Raw genomic sequence first — 17,081 nt, 5'->3', positions numbered from 1 at the left:
GAGATATATTCATCTGCGTCGGATGCTCGTTTCCGTATGTTGGACTCTGTGCATCATGCTGGGGTCCGTCTTGCAACAGGAGCCTTTAGGTCATGTCCGATTGCTAGTATGTTAGTGGATGCCGGCATGCATTCCTTGGACCTGCGCCGGAGGTCTTTAATGCTGAGATGCTGGTATCGGACTCACCGCCTTCCAGATTCTGTGCCTTGTGTTACCGCCTCCCAAGATTCTCGCTCTCGCGTGTATGACGCTCGGCCGAGTTTCCCTAAACCTTTTGGATATAGGGTGCAGTCACTTATGGCAGCCTGGGCAGTTCCTCCATTCACTGTTTGTCCCCACCGCATCCCGAGGGTGGGCTATTGGCAGTTTCCCAGCGTAGAAGTGTGTAGACCTATAACGGACCAAAAGAGCTCCCTCCCCTGTTACGTAGCACAGTCCTTATTTTTAGAGCACTTCTCTTCTCACGAGGGCTCTGTTCCCGTCTATACGGATGGGTCTAAGTCGGACACTGGAGCAGGCTTCAGTGTCGTCTTTCCATCCTTCTGCCGGGGATTTAGCATTCCTAGAGTGGCGTCAGTCTTTACGGCTGAAACTTCCGCTATCTTACTAGCTCTCAAAATTATGTTTAGTCTCCCCCAGAACTCCTTTACTGTTTATAGCGACTCTCGTAGCGCACTGGCTGCTATAGCGGCCCGTGATTACTGTCATCCCTTATTTTATCGATTTTAGAATGGCTTTACTTATTAAACCGTCGAGGTAGTCGGGTGGCCTTTGCTGGGTCCCGGCCCATGTAGGGGTTCAGGGGAACGAGCAGGCCGATCGGCTGGCCAAGGCGGCGGCTACCAGCCTGTCACTGATGCTGCACCTCACCTTCGCCCACATACCTGCAAAGACTTGTACCCTAACATCCGAGCCACCGCTGATAGCGTGTGCCAGTCCATATGGGAGGATCTGACTTCCACCACCAAGATGGGGTAAGTCACGACCAGAACAAGACGTCCGTGGTCTTACTCCCACATAAAGTGTCGCAAAACGGAAACCGTTCTGGCCCGCCTGAGGACGGGTCACACACGCTACACACAAGGCTTCCTCATGTCTCGGGGTGTGCAGCCTTACTGCGACGACTGCTTGGTCCCCATGACTGTCCGGCACTTGCTGGTCGAGTGCCCCAGTCTGCAGGACCTGCGTGAGCAGTACCTCTCCCGGTGTCATGTAAATGGAAATTTTTCCCTCTCCCTAATGCTGGGGGAAAAGGTGCTCACCCCGGGATATGACGTCATGGGGTATTTGCGGGAGGTGGGCGTTCTCCCTCTCCTGTAGTCTTTTAAACGCTGAAGTTATTCTAATGGACCATTTTAGAACACTTTTTAATACCCCTCAACATACTTTGGTCCATGGATAGATTTTTCTAAACTAAGGTTATTTTACTAATTTGCTTTCCATTTTATTACGCACTCCGGCGCCATATGACCCAAGATGTTGCGGCGCCACGAAGGAAATCCCAAATCAACCAATCAATCAATCAATCCCTCACCCAGTCAGTCACCTTCCCCGTAGAGCTCAGTAATACTGTAGTTCTACAGACAGTAGCATGTTGTCACTCATTTGCACTTTTCTCCTTCCCTTCCTCACTCACTGACTCATTCTATCACTCCCTCACTAACTCATGCTCTCCCACAGCCAATCCTGGATGGTCAGGTACCATTGCGCGAGTCGACCGGTGAGGTTTCTTCCTTAAAACGCTTGGATACTACAGCATGGTCTGTAAATACATAACTCTAAAATTTTTAAGAACCCAAACAACCGCCAGGCTTTCCTCATGTGTCACTGAAAAGTCTGACTCAGCTTGGTTCGAAGTACGACTCGCATAGGCAATAGCACGATGTTTACCGCGAGCTGCATCAAAACAGCACCAAGTCCTAGGGCTGAAGCAGCTGTATAAATAGTTAAAGGGACGTTGTAGTCCGAGAATGCAAGAACTGGAGCATTGTTTAACGCTGACTTCAATTCTTTAAAACATTACTTTAGAGGCAAAGCAATTTTGGCAAAGCCGTGTATGAAAGCCTGAAAGGACTATAATAGCCTAGCAAACCCAGAAGAGATCGAACTTTTTCAACGGTTCGGGGTTGCGGAAAATTATTTACGGCGGAAAATTATTGGCCATCGTGTGGATTCCATCTCCATCTACAGTGTGTCCTAAAAATATGATTTTTGCCTTTAAGAATTCACATTTATTTAGCTTGGACATTAGGACAGCTTCTCTTAGTTTAACCAAAACAGCTTCTAACTAACTAAGTGACTGTCACCATCCTTGTTACAGATGATTCTTCTTCTTCTTCCCAGCTTTTCCCTATTCGGGGTCGCCGTTGTGAATGAGCCTTCTCCACGTATTTCTGTTGTTGGCCATCTCTGGGTTTAAATTCTTCTCCCTTAGATCTCCGTTTATGCTATCAATCCACCTTCGTTTGGGCCTTCCTCTTCTTCTATTTCCCTGCACTTCCATTTCCATGACTTCCCTTCCTACATGATCTTCCCCAACTCTTCTTCTCAAGTGTCCATACCCCCTCAATCTTGACTCCTGGATCTTCTTGGAGATTTCAATTACTTTCACTGTTCCTCTTATATATTCATTCCTAATTCGATCTCTTCTGATAACTCCTACCATCCATCTCAACATCTTCATTTCCGCCACATCCATCTTCTTTTCTTCGTTCTTCTTCAGAGGTGCTGATTCAAGCCCATACGCCATTGCAGGTCTGACCACTGCTTTGTGAACTTTACCCTTCACTCTTACTGGTACCCTCCTATCACATATCACACCAGAAACTTTCCGTCAGTTATTCCAGCCACATTGGATCCGGAAATTCACTTCTTTTTCCATCTCCACTGTCTCGTCTACCATTGATCCCAAGTACTTAAATGTTTTCACGCTCTTCAACATTTCACCATTTAGTCTAATTGTGGCCTGTTGGTCGCCACTTGTATTTGTTGTGAAGTATTCCGTTTTGGACCTACTAATCTTCATTCCTCTGCTTTCCAAAGCAACTCTCCATACTTCTAGTTTTCTTTCCAGCTGTCTTCTCTCCTCTGTCACCAAGACGATGTCATCAGCATATAATACACACCAGGGTGGTTCCTCTCTGACATTTTCTGTAATGACATCGAACACTATATTCAAAAGTAATGGACTTAGTGCCGATCCTTGGTGTAGGCCGACTTTCACATGGAAACTGTCAGTTTTACCAACCGTACTCCGAACTCTAGTTGTAACATTCTTGTAGCATTCTTGGACAATTCTGACATACTTTTCTGGCACTCCTCTTTCTCTTAGGCTTCTCCATACCCTATCGTATGCTTTCTCCAAGTCAATAAAAACCATATATAGTACTTTCTGCTTTTCCCTTGTTACAGATGATTAAATCATCTAAATATGCTTAGACTTCTTTGCCTATCATGTCCGAGAATAATGTGATAATAATCCTATGGAAGGTAATCGGTGGTCTTTAGGCCAAAAGGCATTCTCAGCCAATCAAAATGACCGTTTGGGGTACTGAAGGCTGTTATTTCTCTGGATTCAGCTGCCATAGGCACCTGCCACTAGCCACTTAAACGATCAAAACTACTTAACATTTTATTTCCTTGCCCAGGGACATTAACAAAACGTGCAAAGGGTACCTATCACCCTCAATTACCTCATTTACCTTCCTGAAATCGATGACAGGCCTGTAACTTCCGTCCTTTTCAGGGACTAGAAACAAAGGTTAGTTCCACGGTGATCCGGAATGCTGGATAACACCTTGTTCCAACATATATTTAATCTGTTCATCTACAATCTGCCTTTGACTGTGTGGCAGTCTATTTGCTGGAATATACATGTCTCTTTCTGTTAAGTAATCCTTCATCCATTCATTGACCTTTCTGCCCATTCCATTGTGTGTGTGTGTGTGTGTGTGTGTGTGTGTGTGTGTGTGTGTGTGTGTGTGTGTGTGTGTGTGTTTACCTAGTTGTATTTACCTAGTTGTGATTTACAGGAACGGGGCTATGCTCGTGCAGTCCCATCTTTCCAACTACTACCGTCTAATTTGGCCTTAAATATGCTTACTGACTTAGCCTACACCACTTCCCTCTCCAGCCCATTCCAGACCCCCACACATCTCTGCGGGAAGCTGTTCTTCTTGATGTCTCTTATACAATTTCCTTTTCTCAACAGTTTTCCATTTCCTCTTAAGTTTCTCTCTTCTCTTATCCAAAGGTCATGTCTATCCAATTTCTCTAGACCATTCATCTTCCTATACACCGCTATTAAATCTCCCCTTTCTCTTCTAATTTCCAATGTTGGGAGGTTCAGCCTCAGCAATCTTTCTTCATACGGCAGGTCGCTCAGACTAGGTGCCATTTTTGTTGCCGCTCTCTGTATCCTCTCCAGTTTTCTAACGTGTTTCTTAAGTGATGGCGACCAAGCCACTGATGCATATTCTAGTCTAGGGCGTATCAAGGTCACAATTAATTTTCTTACCATGTCCTCATCTTTTTGGTATTAAATTCCATTTCCCATTTCCTGCTCCATTACCACACTGTGTCCAGGTCTCTCTGGAGTAGCAAGCATTCCTCCTCTTTTTCCACTCTTCTCATTGTTTTAGCGTCATCGGCAAACAGACTCATATAGCTATCCACGCCTTCTATCATATCATTAACATATGCTGCAAACATAATTGGGGCTAACACAGAGCCTTGCGGAACTCCACTCATGTCATTTTTCCAACTTGGTTTTTTGTCTAATAGTTGTTCTCATCATCCTGTTCTTCAGAAAATCCTCCATCCACTTTAGAAGTCCTCCTCCTAATTTACCCACCGTCTCCAGCTTCCACATCAACCTCCTATGCGGCACCTTGTCAAAGGCCTTTTTCAAGTCCAGGTAGACGGCGTCAGCCCATCCATCTTTCTCCTGCACATCTATCACCCTTGAATAGAAACACGCCAAGATTGTCAGGCATGATCTTCCTTTCCTCAATCCGAACTCTCTTTCTGTGATGATTTCATTTTCCTCTAGGTGCTTCGTCCATTTTTTTTTGTGTGTGTTTACTTATTCATATTTACCTATTTATAGTCTACTGGGGCTGAGCTAAGCTCTGATAGTCCTGGCTACATATCTACTTTTATCCAGCCTTTCCTTCATTTCTTGGATACTGTTCGCTTCCACCACCTCTTCCCGCAAGCTGTTTCATGTGTTAACACTTCTTTGTGGAAAACTTTTTTTTAAAGTTACTCAAACAAGTTCCTTTATGAAGTTTATTTCTATGTCCTCTCAGCCCTTGCGTTATCGCAGTTAAGAAGAGATCATCTCTATCCACCACATCAAACTTATTTACCAACTTATGCAGTGTGGTCAGATCTCCTTTCTCCCTTCTTTGTTCCAGTGTCGTCAAGTCCATCTCCTTCAACCTGTCTTCATATGTCATATTCAAGAGTTCTGGGACCATTTTAGCTGCAATTTTCTGTATTATTTCCAACTTTGTGATATCCTTTTTGCGAGGTGACCACATAACTGCAGCATTTTCAAGGTTTGGTCTTATCATTGTTGTTATTTTCTTCATCTTTTTCTTTGTCCATAAAATGGAATAATACCGTTATATTTTGCATCATCCTGTAGGTTTCTTCAAACAGCTTGTTTATGTGCTTCTCTGGGGATAGTGTGTCGTGCATCGTTACTCCCAATTTTTTGTCTTCATGTACCACCTTAAGTTTTCTTCTCCCATCCTGTATGTTTTCCTTGGTCTTTTTTTTTTTACTTTTCCCCATTTCCATAACATGGCACTTGCTTGCATTATATTCCATCTATACACTCTGTCCAGGTATTTAAGCAGCTCTTTACAGTCTTCCTCCTGCCTCACTTTTCTTATTAACTTTGTATCATCTGCAAAAAGGATCATATAACTTTTAATACCCTTTGGCATATCATTTATATATATTATAAACATTATTGATGGCAAAACTAAGCTTTAAGGGAACTCCACTCTCTCCTCCAATCTGGTATTAGTAAGTGACCCCGACCTCATTCGCGACTGTACAGTTGGTGAGAAACTTAATGGGTGCGATCACCACTTAATCCGTTTTAATATCAATATATGTCACAAACTCGTAGATAATCCGTCAGTGATACCAGATTACAAAAAAGGAAATTTCAACTTAGCCCGTGCGCTGCTTCCCCCTACGACCTGGGACCAACTTGGCATCACCGACAATACAATCGACAACACGTGGAACGTCTTAAAAAATAAGCTGTTGCAAGTAGAGAAGGCTACAGTGCGTACGAAATCCAGGCGAGTAAATGGGGCCGTAGATCCACCGTGGATGACCAGAGATATAAAAAGGGCAGTAAATCTAAAAAAAAGGAATTATAATTTGATGAAAGAGAATGCTACGGCCGAAGCCAGCACACAGTACCACAACAGCCTCAGAGCTTGTCGCAGCCTTATTCGGAGTAGCAAACGCAACTATGAAAAGCAAATAGCGCGCGAAATCAAAACTAACTCCAAGAAATTCTTCACGTACATAAGATCGAAAAAGAAAGTAAAATCCAATATTGGTCCCCTGACAGACGAGACTGGATCTGTAACTCAGGACCGTAAACAGATGGCCAGAATCCCCAATAGTAATTTCGCATCCGTATTCACAGTCGAGGACATCGAAACCATTCCCGAGGGTCCTGACCCGCCGAGTGAGATCACGCCGCTGGAAATTGACACAATATGCGACCAAGAAGTAAAAAAAGTACTTGGACAAACTCGACACGAACAAGTCAACGGGACCCGACAGTTTGTCCCCGCGGTTAATAAAAGAGCTTAAACAACAAATACTTCAACCACTCACTAACATATTCAACCGGTCAGTCCAACTAAACAAGGTCCCGGAAGACTGGAAGATGGCGAACGTAACACCGATTTTCAAAAAAGGAGACAAAAGCGTTGCATTAAACTACAGGCCCATAAGTTTGACATCAGTGGCAGGAAAAATACTCGAAAAGATTATCAGAGATAAACTTGTTAAGTTTCTAGAAAACAATAATATAATCTCCGACACCCAGCATGGCTTCAGAAACAAGCGCTCCTGCCTAACGAATTTATTAGACTTCTTCCAAGGTATATATAAGAACTGGGATGCCCACATTCCCAGTGATGTTATATACCTGGACTTTCAGAAAGCCTTCGAAAAGGTACCGCACGAGCGACTCCTTAAGAAACTGCACTCGGCGGGCATCGGAGCCAATCTGATCGCGTGGATAAGAGATTGGCTCACCGACAGGAAACAACGAGTACTACTCAACGGACAGCCTTCCGATTGGCTTCCAGTCACTAGTGGAGTGCCTCAAGGGTCAGTGCTGGGACCCATCCTCTTTATCATATATATCAATGACCTAGAATCAGGACTGAAATCCACAATATCGAAATTTGCAGATGACACCAAGGTGGGTGGAGATGCCCTCACAAAGACCGACTGCGAAATAATTCAGAAAGACCTCAATCACATTATCGAATGGTCGGAAAAATGTCAAATGTCTTTTAATGTTGACAAATGCAAAGTCATGCACATTGGGTCCCAAAATAGTAACCATACATACATCATGAATGGGAGACCTCTGCAAGCGATGCAGGAGGAAAAGGATCTTGGAGTCACTATCAGCAGTGACCTGAAACACGCGAATCACTGTAAAAAAGCATACAACAAGGCCAACATTATGCTCGGGTTCATAGCGAGGAACTTCGAGTGTAAAACACCAGACGTGATGTTATCCTTGTATAATTCCATGGTAAGACCGCACCTCGAGTATGCAGTGCAGTTCTGGTCTCCCAATTACAGAAAGGACATTGCTCTACTGGAAAGGATTCAACGACACGCCACAAAGATGATTCCAACCTTCAGGGCTCAACCGTACGAGGAACGATTCAAGCGACTCAATCTCTTTACAGTGGAGAAAAGACGCCTACGAGGGGATATGATTCAAGTCTTCAAGTATCTAAAAAAGATCAATAACTTCGATTACTCCAAATTCTTTGAATTGCAAACCAACTCAAGACCTAGAAATAACGGTTTACCCATTCAGTCGAGTCGATGTAACACAGACATTGGAAGGAGTTTATTTTCGTATACGTGTTTGGAGGATTATGTCGAGTTGAAAGATGGGGAAATTGAGTTAAGAACATAAGAAGCTTAAGACATTCAAGCACACCAGGTCCCTTATGCCCCAATCGGAAATAATAGCAAGGTCAGAGGTTAAGCGTTCTGCAGCCTCCCGTCTAGAGTCTTGTAATTCCTGTTGGGAGGCTCTTCTGTTTAAGAAGTTGAATAATGCAAAGTAGAGTCGTCGGCATATGAGTGGGTACGAGAGTTTGTTGTCTAAAGAAGATCATTGACGACTATCAGAAAGAAAGCAGGAGACAGGACAGAGACCTGCGGGACATAAGAACATAAGAACATAAGAACGCAGGAGTCTGCAAGAGGCCGGTAGGCCTGTACGAGGCAGCTCCTTTGACCCTAAGCTCCCGTGTATCTAACCCCACCTAATATCGCTGTCCATGAATTTATCTAGTCTATTTTTGAATGTGACAATTGTATTGGCACTCACCACATGACTGCTAAGCCTATTCCACTCATCCACCACCCTGTTAGTAAACTAAGTTTTGCCTATGTCCCTGTTGAATCTGAATTTATCCGGTTTAAACCCGTTACTTCGTGTCCTACCCGGTTCTCTTACCAACAAAACCTTATGAATGTCTCCCTTATTAAAGCCCTTCATCCATTTATAAACCTCGATCATGTCTCCACGCACCCTTCGCCTTTCTAGGGAATGCAAGTTTAACTGTTTGAGTCTTTCCTCGTATGGCAAGTTTCTCAACCCCTGAATCATCTTAGTCATCCTCCTCTGCACTGATTCTAACATTTTGATATCCATTCTATAGTAGGGTGACCAGAACTGAACCGCATAGTCAAGATGAGGTCTAATTAATGCTAAATATAGTTTGAGGAAGACTTCGGGGCTTCTGTTGCTTACGCTCCTTGAAATAAATCCCAGTACCCTATTAGCTCGATTTCTAGCTTGAATGCATTGTGCCCTTGTACGGAGATCAGAGCTCACTAAGACCCTAAATCCTCTCGCACCCAGACCTACTTATGAGAGTGTCATTTAAGCAATAGTTATGTGAGGGTTGTTCCTACCTACACTCAGAATACTGCACTTCCCTACATTGAACTCCATCTGCCATTTATCCGCCCAGTCATATAATCTGTTGAGTTCACCTTGGAGAATACTAGCGTCCTGATCCGACTCAATTACTCTACCGATCTTGGTATCATCTGCAAATTTACTAACATCACTACTAATTCCTGTATCTAAGTCATTGATATAAATAATAAACAAAAGTGGACCTAATACCGAACCTTGTGGGACCCCACTCGTAACACATCCCCAGTCAGATCTTTTACCATTGATTTGCACTCTTTGCTTCCTATTGCTAAGCCACCCCTTGACCCAGTTCAAAACTTTACCCTCTACTCCGTGAGCCTGTAATTTAAGCAACAGTCGTTGGTGAGGAACTTTGTCAAACGCTTTACTAAAATCAAGATAGATTACATCATAATTTTCATCTCTGTCAACCGCCTCAAATACTTTATTGTAGAAGGACAAGAGATTGGTGAGGCATGACCTACCTTTTGTGAACCCATGCTGCGAGTCGTGAATTAAGCTGTGTTTCTCTAAATGCTCCCGAATGTTCCTGGCTATTATGGACTCCAGCATCTTCCCTATAACCGATGTTAAGCTAATTGGGCGATAGTTTGAAGCAACTGACCTGTCCCCCTTTTTAAAAATCGGCGTCACATTAGCTACTTTCCATAGGCTCGGCACATAGCCAGTATTTACCGACATCTTAAAGATGTCGGTTAGTGGGTCACTGATTACATCACCTAACTCCTTTAATACCCTCGGAAATATCCCGTCAGGACCTGGCGACTTGTTCTTCTTAAGCTTATCTATCTCATCCTGAACTACTTGCCTGGTAATGATTATATCCCTCAATTTATCGCCATCCCCGCCCTCGTACACCTGAACTCTTTCCGGTATAGTCGTTCGATCCTCCTGTGTGAATACTGAAAGGAAGTAGTCGTTCAACAATGTGCTCATATTTTCGTAATTTTCTACTAGCTCCCCTGTGTTTGTTTTCAGCGGTCCAATTTTCGCCCTTAGGATTACTTTTCGCCTCATTTGCTACTTTGATCTCATAGTTCTTTTTTGCTATCCTGGTGTTTTTCTTAACTAATCTAGATAGTTCGACGTACCGGCCCCTGAGATGTGTTTCCCCATTCTTTATTTTCTGATAAATTCCCTTCTTTAGCCCAATCTCGTGTTTTAGTCCACGAGTCATCCACTTAGGATCATTGTTTTCTTTTCTAAGTGTTCGCTGTGGTATATGCTGTTCTTGCCCCTCTACTATTACTCTAACTAAATTATTGTAAGACATTTCTACCTGGTTCTCCTGGCTCTCCAATCCGCAGTTCTGGCCCTCATGAATCCCTAAATTATTATTGGAGGAGACGAAGAAGAATTAACTCGTGGAACGATTTCAAACAAGCAAGGAATGAATATACAAAGATTAGAAGAGAAGAAAAAAGGAAATATGAAAAAGATATAATCGACAAGTGAAAAGACCTACCCAAACCATTTTATAGACGTGTGAACGGCAAATTAAAGAACAGAGAAAAAATCGATAAACTGAAAATGGATGAAACCACATATGAGGACCCAGCAAAGATGGCAGAGGTGATGAATAACAGCTTCCATAGAATTTTACAAAAGAAGAATTTGTACAACCCCCGGGCCAAGAAAAAGGAAGGGTTATGCAAGAGATTCAGTTAACGGTGCAGGAGGTCAAAGAAAGTTTGAACAAATTGGATGTAAGAAAGGCGACGGGGCCGGATGGAGTATCAGGGTGGATCTTGAAAGAATGTAGTGATCAACTTGCAGAGAAACTGCACTCCATAATGAGTGCCTCTCTGAGTGAAGAAAAGGTACCACAAGATTGGAAGAGAGCAAACATAGTACGGTACCGATTTTTAAGGGAGGCAAGAGAGCGGACCCATTAAATTACAGACCGGCATCACTCACTAGTGTGGTTGCGAAGGTATGTGAGAGACTGGTTAAAAACAGGTGGCCGGATTTCTTAGAAAGTGAGAAAATTACATCGGATTTCCATCGAGAGAGAGAGAGAGAGAGAGAGAGAGAGAGAGAGAGAGAGAGTGCACACGTTCACAGGTGAATGCTGATGAAGGAGCGGAACATCAAAGTCTCGACTCTAGATAATACGCCTCGTCTTCTCTCTGGTGTTATTATTTTGTAGTGATATCTTGGTTTAACATGTGTTACATACACATGCTACATTTATTTTCACCTCTTAATTATGGATAAAGCCTCCCTTACACTTCCTGAATAGCAGTGAACCTCTCCGCCACTCACAGCCGAACATGCCGAACATCGTTTATTCACAACAACACTTGAGTAGCACTACTGCGACGTTGCCAGTTGGAGGGAAGGCTTACCACAGGAACAGGTACAGGAACTCATTTCCGCAAATGTACCAGGAACATCAACAGCTCTCTCCTCCTGAATTTTGCAAAATCCAGAAAGTTGAGAATTGCGGGTTCCTGGTACCAGAGAGAGTGCTCAGCACCCTGGAAGACCCTGTAGAACTGTGGAATACCTTCAAACGTAAGACTCTGCAAGATGCCGAGGAGTGCACTGGAGAGCGCCCGAGATCTAGGAGTGCCTTTGCCTCGGTGGAGACGTTGGATAATATTGAGGAGAGTCGCGCTGCCAGACTTGCTGGGAAGCGGGACCAATACAGGGCTCTGTCATGGGACTAGAGCTCTCCTGAGGAGAGACAAGGAGAGGTATGTCAGGAGTCTCGCTGAGGAAGTCGAGGGCCATTTAAATGCGAATGACCCCCGACCTGCTTATCGAGCCGTGAAGATGCTCCGCTCCAAGTCTCCCTCTTATTAGGTGAGCATTATCCGAACAGCTGACGGCTGCCTCGTGTCTTACATGAATGGGCAGAGGGCACGTTGGGCTGAGAACTTTGAGCAGCTGTACATGGTGGACTCTCCACGTCGGCAGCTTCCAGTTGCTGGGTTACAAGTGGTGGATGCTGACCCACCCATTGACGAAAGTTCATCCTCTCTGGTTGAGGTTAAAGAGGCTATGGCTAAGTTGAGAGGTGGGAAGGCACTTGGCATGGTGTCCGGATCTTCAATCAACCTTTACTTCAGCAACTTCGGTCAAGAGGAGCACCGGGAGGCAGCATGGGCCAAGCAAGTCATACATCACGCCAGCCACCATAAATAAAATTAGCTTGCGCCACTAACAGGCTGGGGCCGTCTATAACGCCCCTCAAAAAACCCTACCGGCGCTACACACAGCGCAAAAGAGTGTAGCAAATCTGAGGCATTCCAGTGGAAAACAAGTTCGCGGTCCTCGGCCTGTGTTTCTGGAGTGACGGGAGGAAATGTTGTGGGCAGCCCGGCGTGGCGATAAATCTCATCAATGTATTTTAGTCTATCCGATCCTGATCTGCGCATGCACATAACCCAATGTTTACTATCACAGAGTGTTGATATTAGTTTGTCCAGGCAAGATGGCGGCAATACAGCATGCTAGTTTTTATGAGAGAATGGCCAAATTCCAGGATGACATTCAAGGGTTATAACATTTATCACATTTACCGACATACAAGGGGTATAGGTTATCACATTTATTACATTTACCGACATACAAGGGGTATAGGTTATTACATTTATTACATTTACCGACATACAAGGGGTATAGGTTATCACATTTATCACATTTACCGACGTACAGGGGGTGCAGGTTATCTCACCAATCACATTTACCGACGTACAAGGGGTGCAGGTTATCTCACTTATCACATTTACCGATATAGGGGAAGGTGGGGCAAAATGGCACCCTTAAGGTTTCACTCCAGATTTTGCAATTTTGTAGTATATTCAGAGATAGCTGGTGTTTTTGCAATCTTTATTCATCATTAAACGAAATAAACTCTCTTTGGAAGAACTACTTTGGATCCTTTACTCATGAATTAAAAAAAATAAAATAGCCACAAGTGGACCATTTTGTACAACGGTCGGGGCAAAACGGACCTCACGTATGGGGCAAAATGGCCCTCATATGGAAATGCTTGGTAACATGCCAAACATACGTTTTGACAGATAATCACATTAGAAAGATTACTTAACAAAACTAAAATAATCGAGTTCTTATTCCATTAGAAAACAATTGCTCTTAGGCTCAGTAGCATGAACAACAATGAATTCCAAATGAAAAGTGATATTACCTTCCTGAACATCAAGTTCTTATTCCATTATAAAAATAAATGATCTGTGGCTCAATAGCATGAACACCAATAAACTCTCATGAAACTACTCACAAGTGAAATTACCTTTCTGAACATAAAAGTTCTTAATGCATTACAAAAATAATTGTTATTTTGCTCAATAGCATGAACAACATGAACTCACAAACGAAAAGTGACATTACCTTCCTGAACATAAAATTAATATTCATATAAAAGAAACAGAGAACAGTTTGTCCTTATCTTTGTTCAGTGAAGTTGTGAGTTAGTTAGCAGCAAAAAATAATTATTATTGTTAAGTGGGCCGTTTTGCCCCAAGGGCAATGAAAATGTTAACAAAAATCTCAGCGGAACAATGACGGTGCAGAAAAATGCTTCAGTAGTCAGACTCATGCACAGAGTAATACCAAAGAATCATGCAATAACACATGAAATTATGAGTCACAGTACTCCTATAAACACTATTTTATCAAACCCTTACCAATAGATCAGCTGGTGATAAAATATTCTGGGATTTTTCACACACAAACAAACGACGGCGTCCAAACTTGCCCCGATGTTACAGCTGACTAATGAGCCGAGGAGTAAGTCCATATCATTATCAATAGCTGGCAGAAGCTAAAAACACAGAAAACGGGGTGGTCCATATTACCCACCTATGCCATTTTGCCCCACCTTCCCCTACAAGTGGTGCAGGTTATCTTATTTATCACATTTACCGACATACAAGGGGTGCAGGTTATCTCATTTATCACATTTGTTGACATACAAGTGGTGCAGGTTATCTCATTTATCACATTTGTTGACATACAAGTGGTGCAGGTTATCTCATTTATCACATTTGTTGACATACAAGAGGTGCAGGTTATCTCATTTATCACATTTGCTGACATACAAGGGGTGCAGGTTATCTCATTTATCACATTTGCTAACATACAAGTGGTGCAGGTTATCTTATTTATCACATTTACCGACATACAAGGGGTGCAGGTTATCTCATTTATCACATTTGCTGACATACAAGAGGTGCAGGAATCAACTTTCATATTTCACGCATTTTCCAGATTCAAAACATACGTCATCATTTACTTTCATAAAAAACAAATATAAACTCGGGTGGGACAGATCACAATAAGTAAGCGAGAAAAGACATGGTACCGTGCCGAAAATAATCCGCCCTGTGTATGTAAAAAAAGTCCGCGCATGCGCAGATCAGGATGGGATGTTCACCCATAGCGGATCGTTGGCAACACTGCTTACATCACAATGGCCGCTTCCCCGCTCCAACCAAAACAAATGTAGGCTATGCCTTTTCACTGGTGTTCTAATGCGATTCTGTAGATTTCTCGACCTCATTTGAAATGCATATTAGTCGATTTCATGCTCCCCCACCCAAAAATGCGCCGGCTGGCATGATCGATGACGTCATTACATAACAATGTCAAGCGAGAGTTAAATGGTTTCATCATTATATATTTTTAGATCATATCAGAATATTTGTGCAAGTTATCATTTATTCAAATGCATAATAGCCTTGTAAACAATTTTAGCTGTCCTTGACTAAATTTGAACGAAATGTAAAAAGAGACATTTTCCTCCACAAATTACAAACTTGTTATCAGTGTGCACAGCTGACAAATTCATATATAATAAATTATGGAGAGTGTATATGTAGTGACATATCTGAACATTAGCCTCTTTCCATGCGGTGTATATATTTTAAAGTCAGGGCCGGTGAACGAAACTCAGTGGACAGTGTGTCAACACTTGTGTCCACGATTGTACAACAGTAGTTTTCCTGGGTTATTAGTCATGGAGATCCCTGACTTTAGGCACTGTAAAGCCAAAGACAGGGAGGGGATGGTAGTTGGGGTAGTGCTAATTACCATTTGAGCTATGTAAAAAAACAACGAAAAGGGGGTGGGGGGGTGAAAAGGGGCAGTATACACGATTTGCCGTTTCTGTTGTAACCGACGGTGGAATCTACGAGCTCACATGACTCTACACGGAAGGAAGTACTCTTGTAGGTGATACAATCCTTTCACTTTCTTATTCCAGAAACATCAGTACAAACCTCTTGTGCTGCTACGAGGCAACCCACGGAAGTACTTACCAGGAATCGGTGTTCGGTCCCTCAGGCTGCCCCTCCGTCGCTGCGTCAATCTAGGTTACACGCGACACAACAACTGGTCACATGCGTTCGGAAGAGTATTTAGGAGCCTCAAAGGGTACGAGATGGTTACACTTATGACAGGGCACGCGCCACTACCGCCGGACTCCTCATATGTGAGCTCCGTCACCTCAGGCAGCCGTGCGCCACCCTGCAGTGTTGCCACAGGCCGTTGGGGTAGATTCCCTGGGACAAGGTTACCCGAGGTCTCCTCAGAATAGTATACTCAGTATGACGTGATTAACGATGAGTGAAGGGTATTTGCTTTGGAGACTATTTGAGAAAATATCACCCGCTAAGAGTTAAAAAGTAAAGTTGATTATGGCGGAATCTGAAAACTTTCCATCGCCTATAGATGACTGAACTTCTCTTGGAGAAACAAGCAATGAAACCTACTCGTCCCCGGATCCGATGCGCGTTAACAAACAACGTCGTTGTCTGAGAATTACAATGCATTTCTTATACATTTTTATTTTCTTGAAAATGAAGATTACGAAGATTCAAAACAATTACTTCCTTAAACGCTGAGCTGCATACACAAAACAAAGCAAATATTACAAGTGTAAACACAAGATTTACTTATGCTCGTTAAGTGCTTGCTTCGTGCCTACGTGTGGAGCGCTGCCACCACTAGTGGAGGGGTACAGTGGAAGTGATGCAACATCTTGTCAGGATGACACGACAGTGTAGCGCAAGTCATATGCAACCCTTACCTCCCATAATGGAGGCTCGTTACTCTTCATAAATTATTATACCTACCGTTCGTGATTTCCCTCAGTTTAGTGAGGACATACAGGTCAGTAGACGGATGATTTGCTCTCTCTCTCTCTCTCTCTCTCTCTCTCTCTCTCTCTCTCTCTCTCTCTCTCTCTCCACTGCCCACCCCACACGTCAGGCCCGTCGGGTTATCATTTTTTTTTCCCGTCCGCTGCTGATTTTTAATAAAAAACTTGACTTTGGAAATAAGCGAGATACGGTCATTTTCAATTTAGATATGTTTGCTTGAATTACACTGTACGTGTGTGTGTGTGACTGAGGACTGAATATATTTTTTGGCTCGGAGCTCCTAGTTAGGGGGAAGTGGGGTAAGATGAACCACTTTTTAGATTTTTCGACCTGGGGTCTTCCCTGGTAACATGACCCTGTCTCTGTCAGTGTTCATTTGAGCAGCTGTCATTTACCTTTAACCATAAACAAAATTAATATTCTCCTGATAAGGCTTTCACCTTTTTAAAGCCTTTAAAAAAGAGGATAGTACACATTTTTTTATGTATCAATAGTACATATACATCCTTTTAAAATAATCAAAATTCATTTTGAAAATTTAGCAAAATGCACTTATGTCCATCAACAGGCCTACGAGAAATTGAATCTTCCCAAGTCACATGGGAACACAAACTGGTTCGACTTTCGCAGACTACCAGACAAGTTTTTCGGAGCTGGTAGTGTCACCGAAATATCTTTTTTATCGAATGATGCTTCATCATTGTGGTCGA

At 43.0% G+C, this 17,081-nt stretch overlaps 1 protein-coding gene across 1 annotated transcript in view; it reads right to left on the bottom strand.

Annotated features, from left to right (window-relative positions):
• LOC127002473 (demethylmenaquinone methyltransferase-like) overlaps positions 1–15,710 on the bottom strand; it is a 56,883-nt gene extending 41,173 nt beyond the window's left edge. Inside the window, exon 1 of the mRNA XM_050868466.1 lies at positions 15,529–15,710. The gene's annotated coding sequence lies outside the window, so the exon portion shown is untranslated. The remainder of the gene's footprint in view (positions 1–15,528) is intronic.
• Between the last annotated feature and the right edge of the window lie 1,371 nt (positions 15,711–17,081).

Source organism: Eriocheir sinensis, chromosome 23, assembly GCF_024679095.1.
Source record: "Eriocheir sinensis breed Jianghai 21 chromosome 23, ASM2467909v1, whole genome shotgun sequence".
NCBI lineage: Eukaryota > Metazoa > Arthropoda > Malacostraca > Decapoda > Varunidae > Eriocheir > Eriocheir sinensis.
This window is presented reverse-complemented; position numbering and strand designations above follow the sequence as displayed.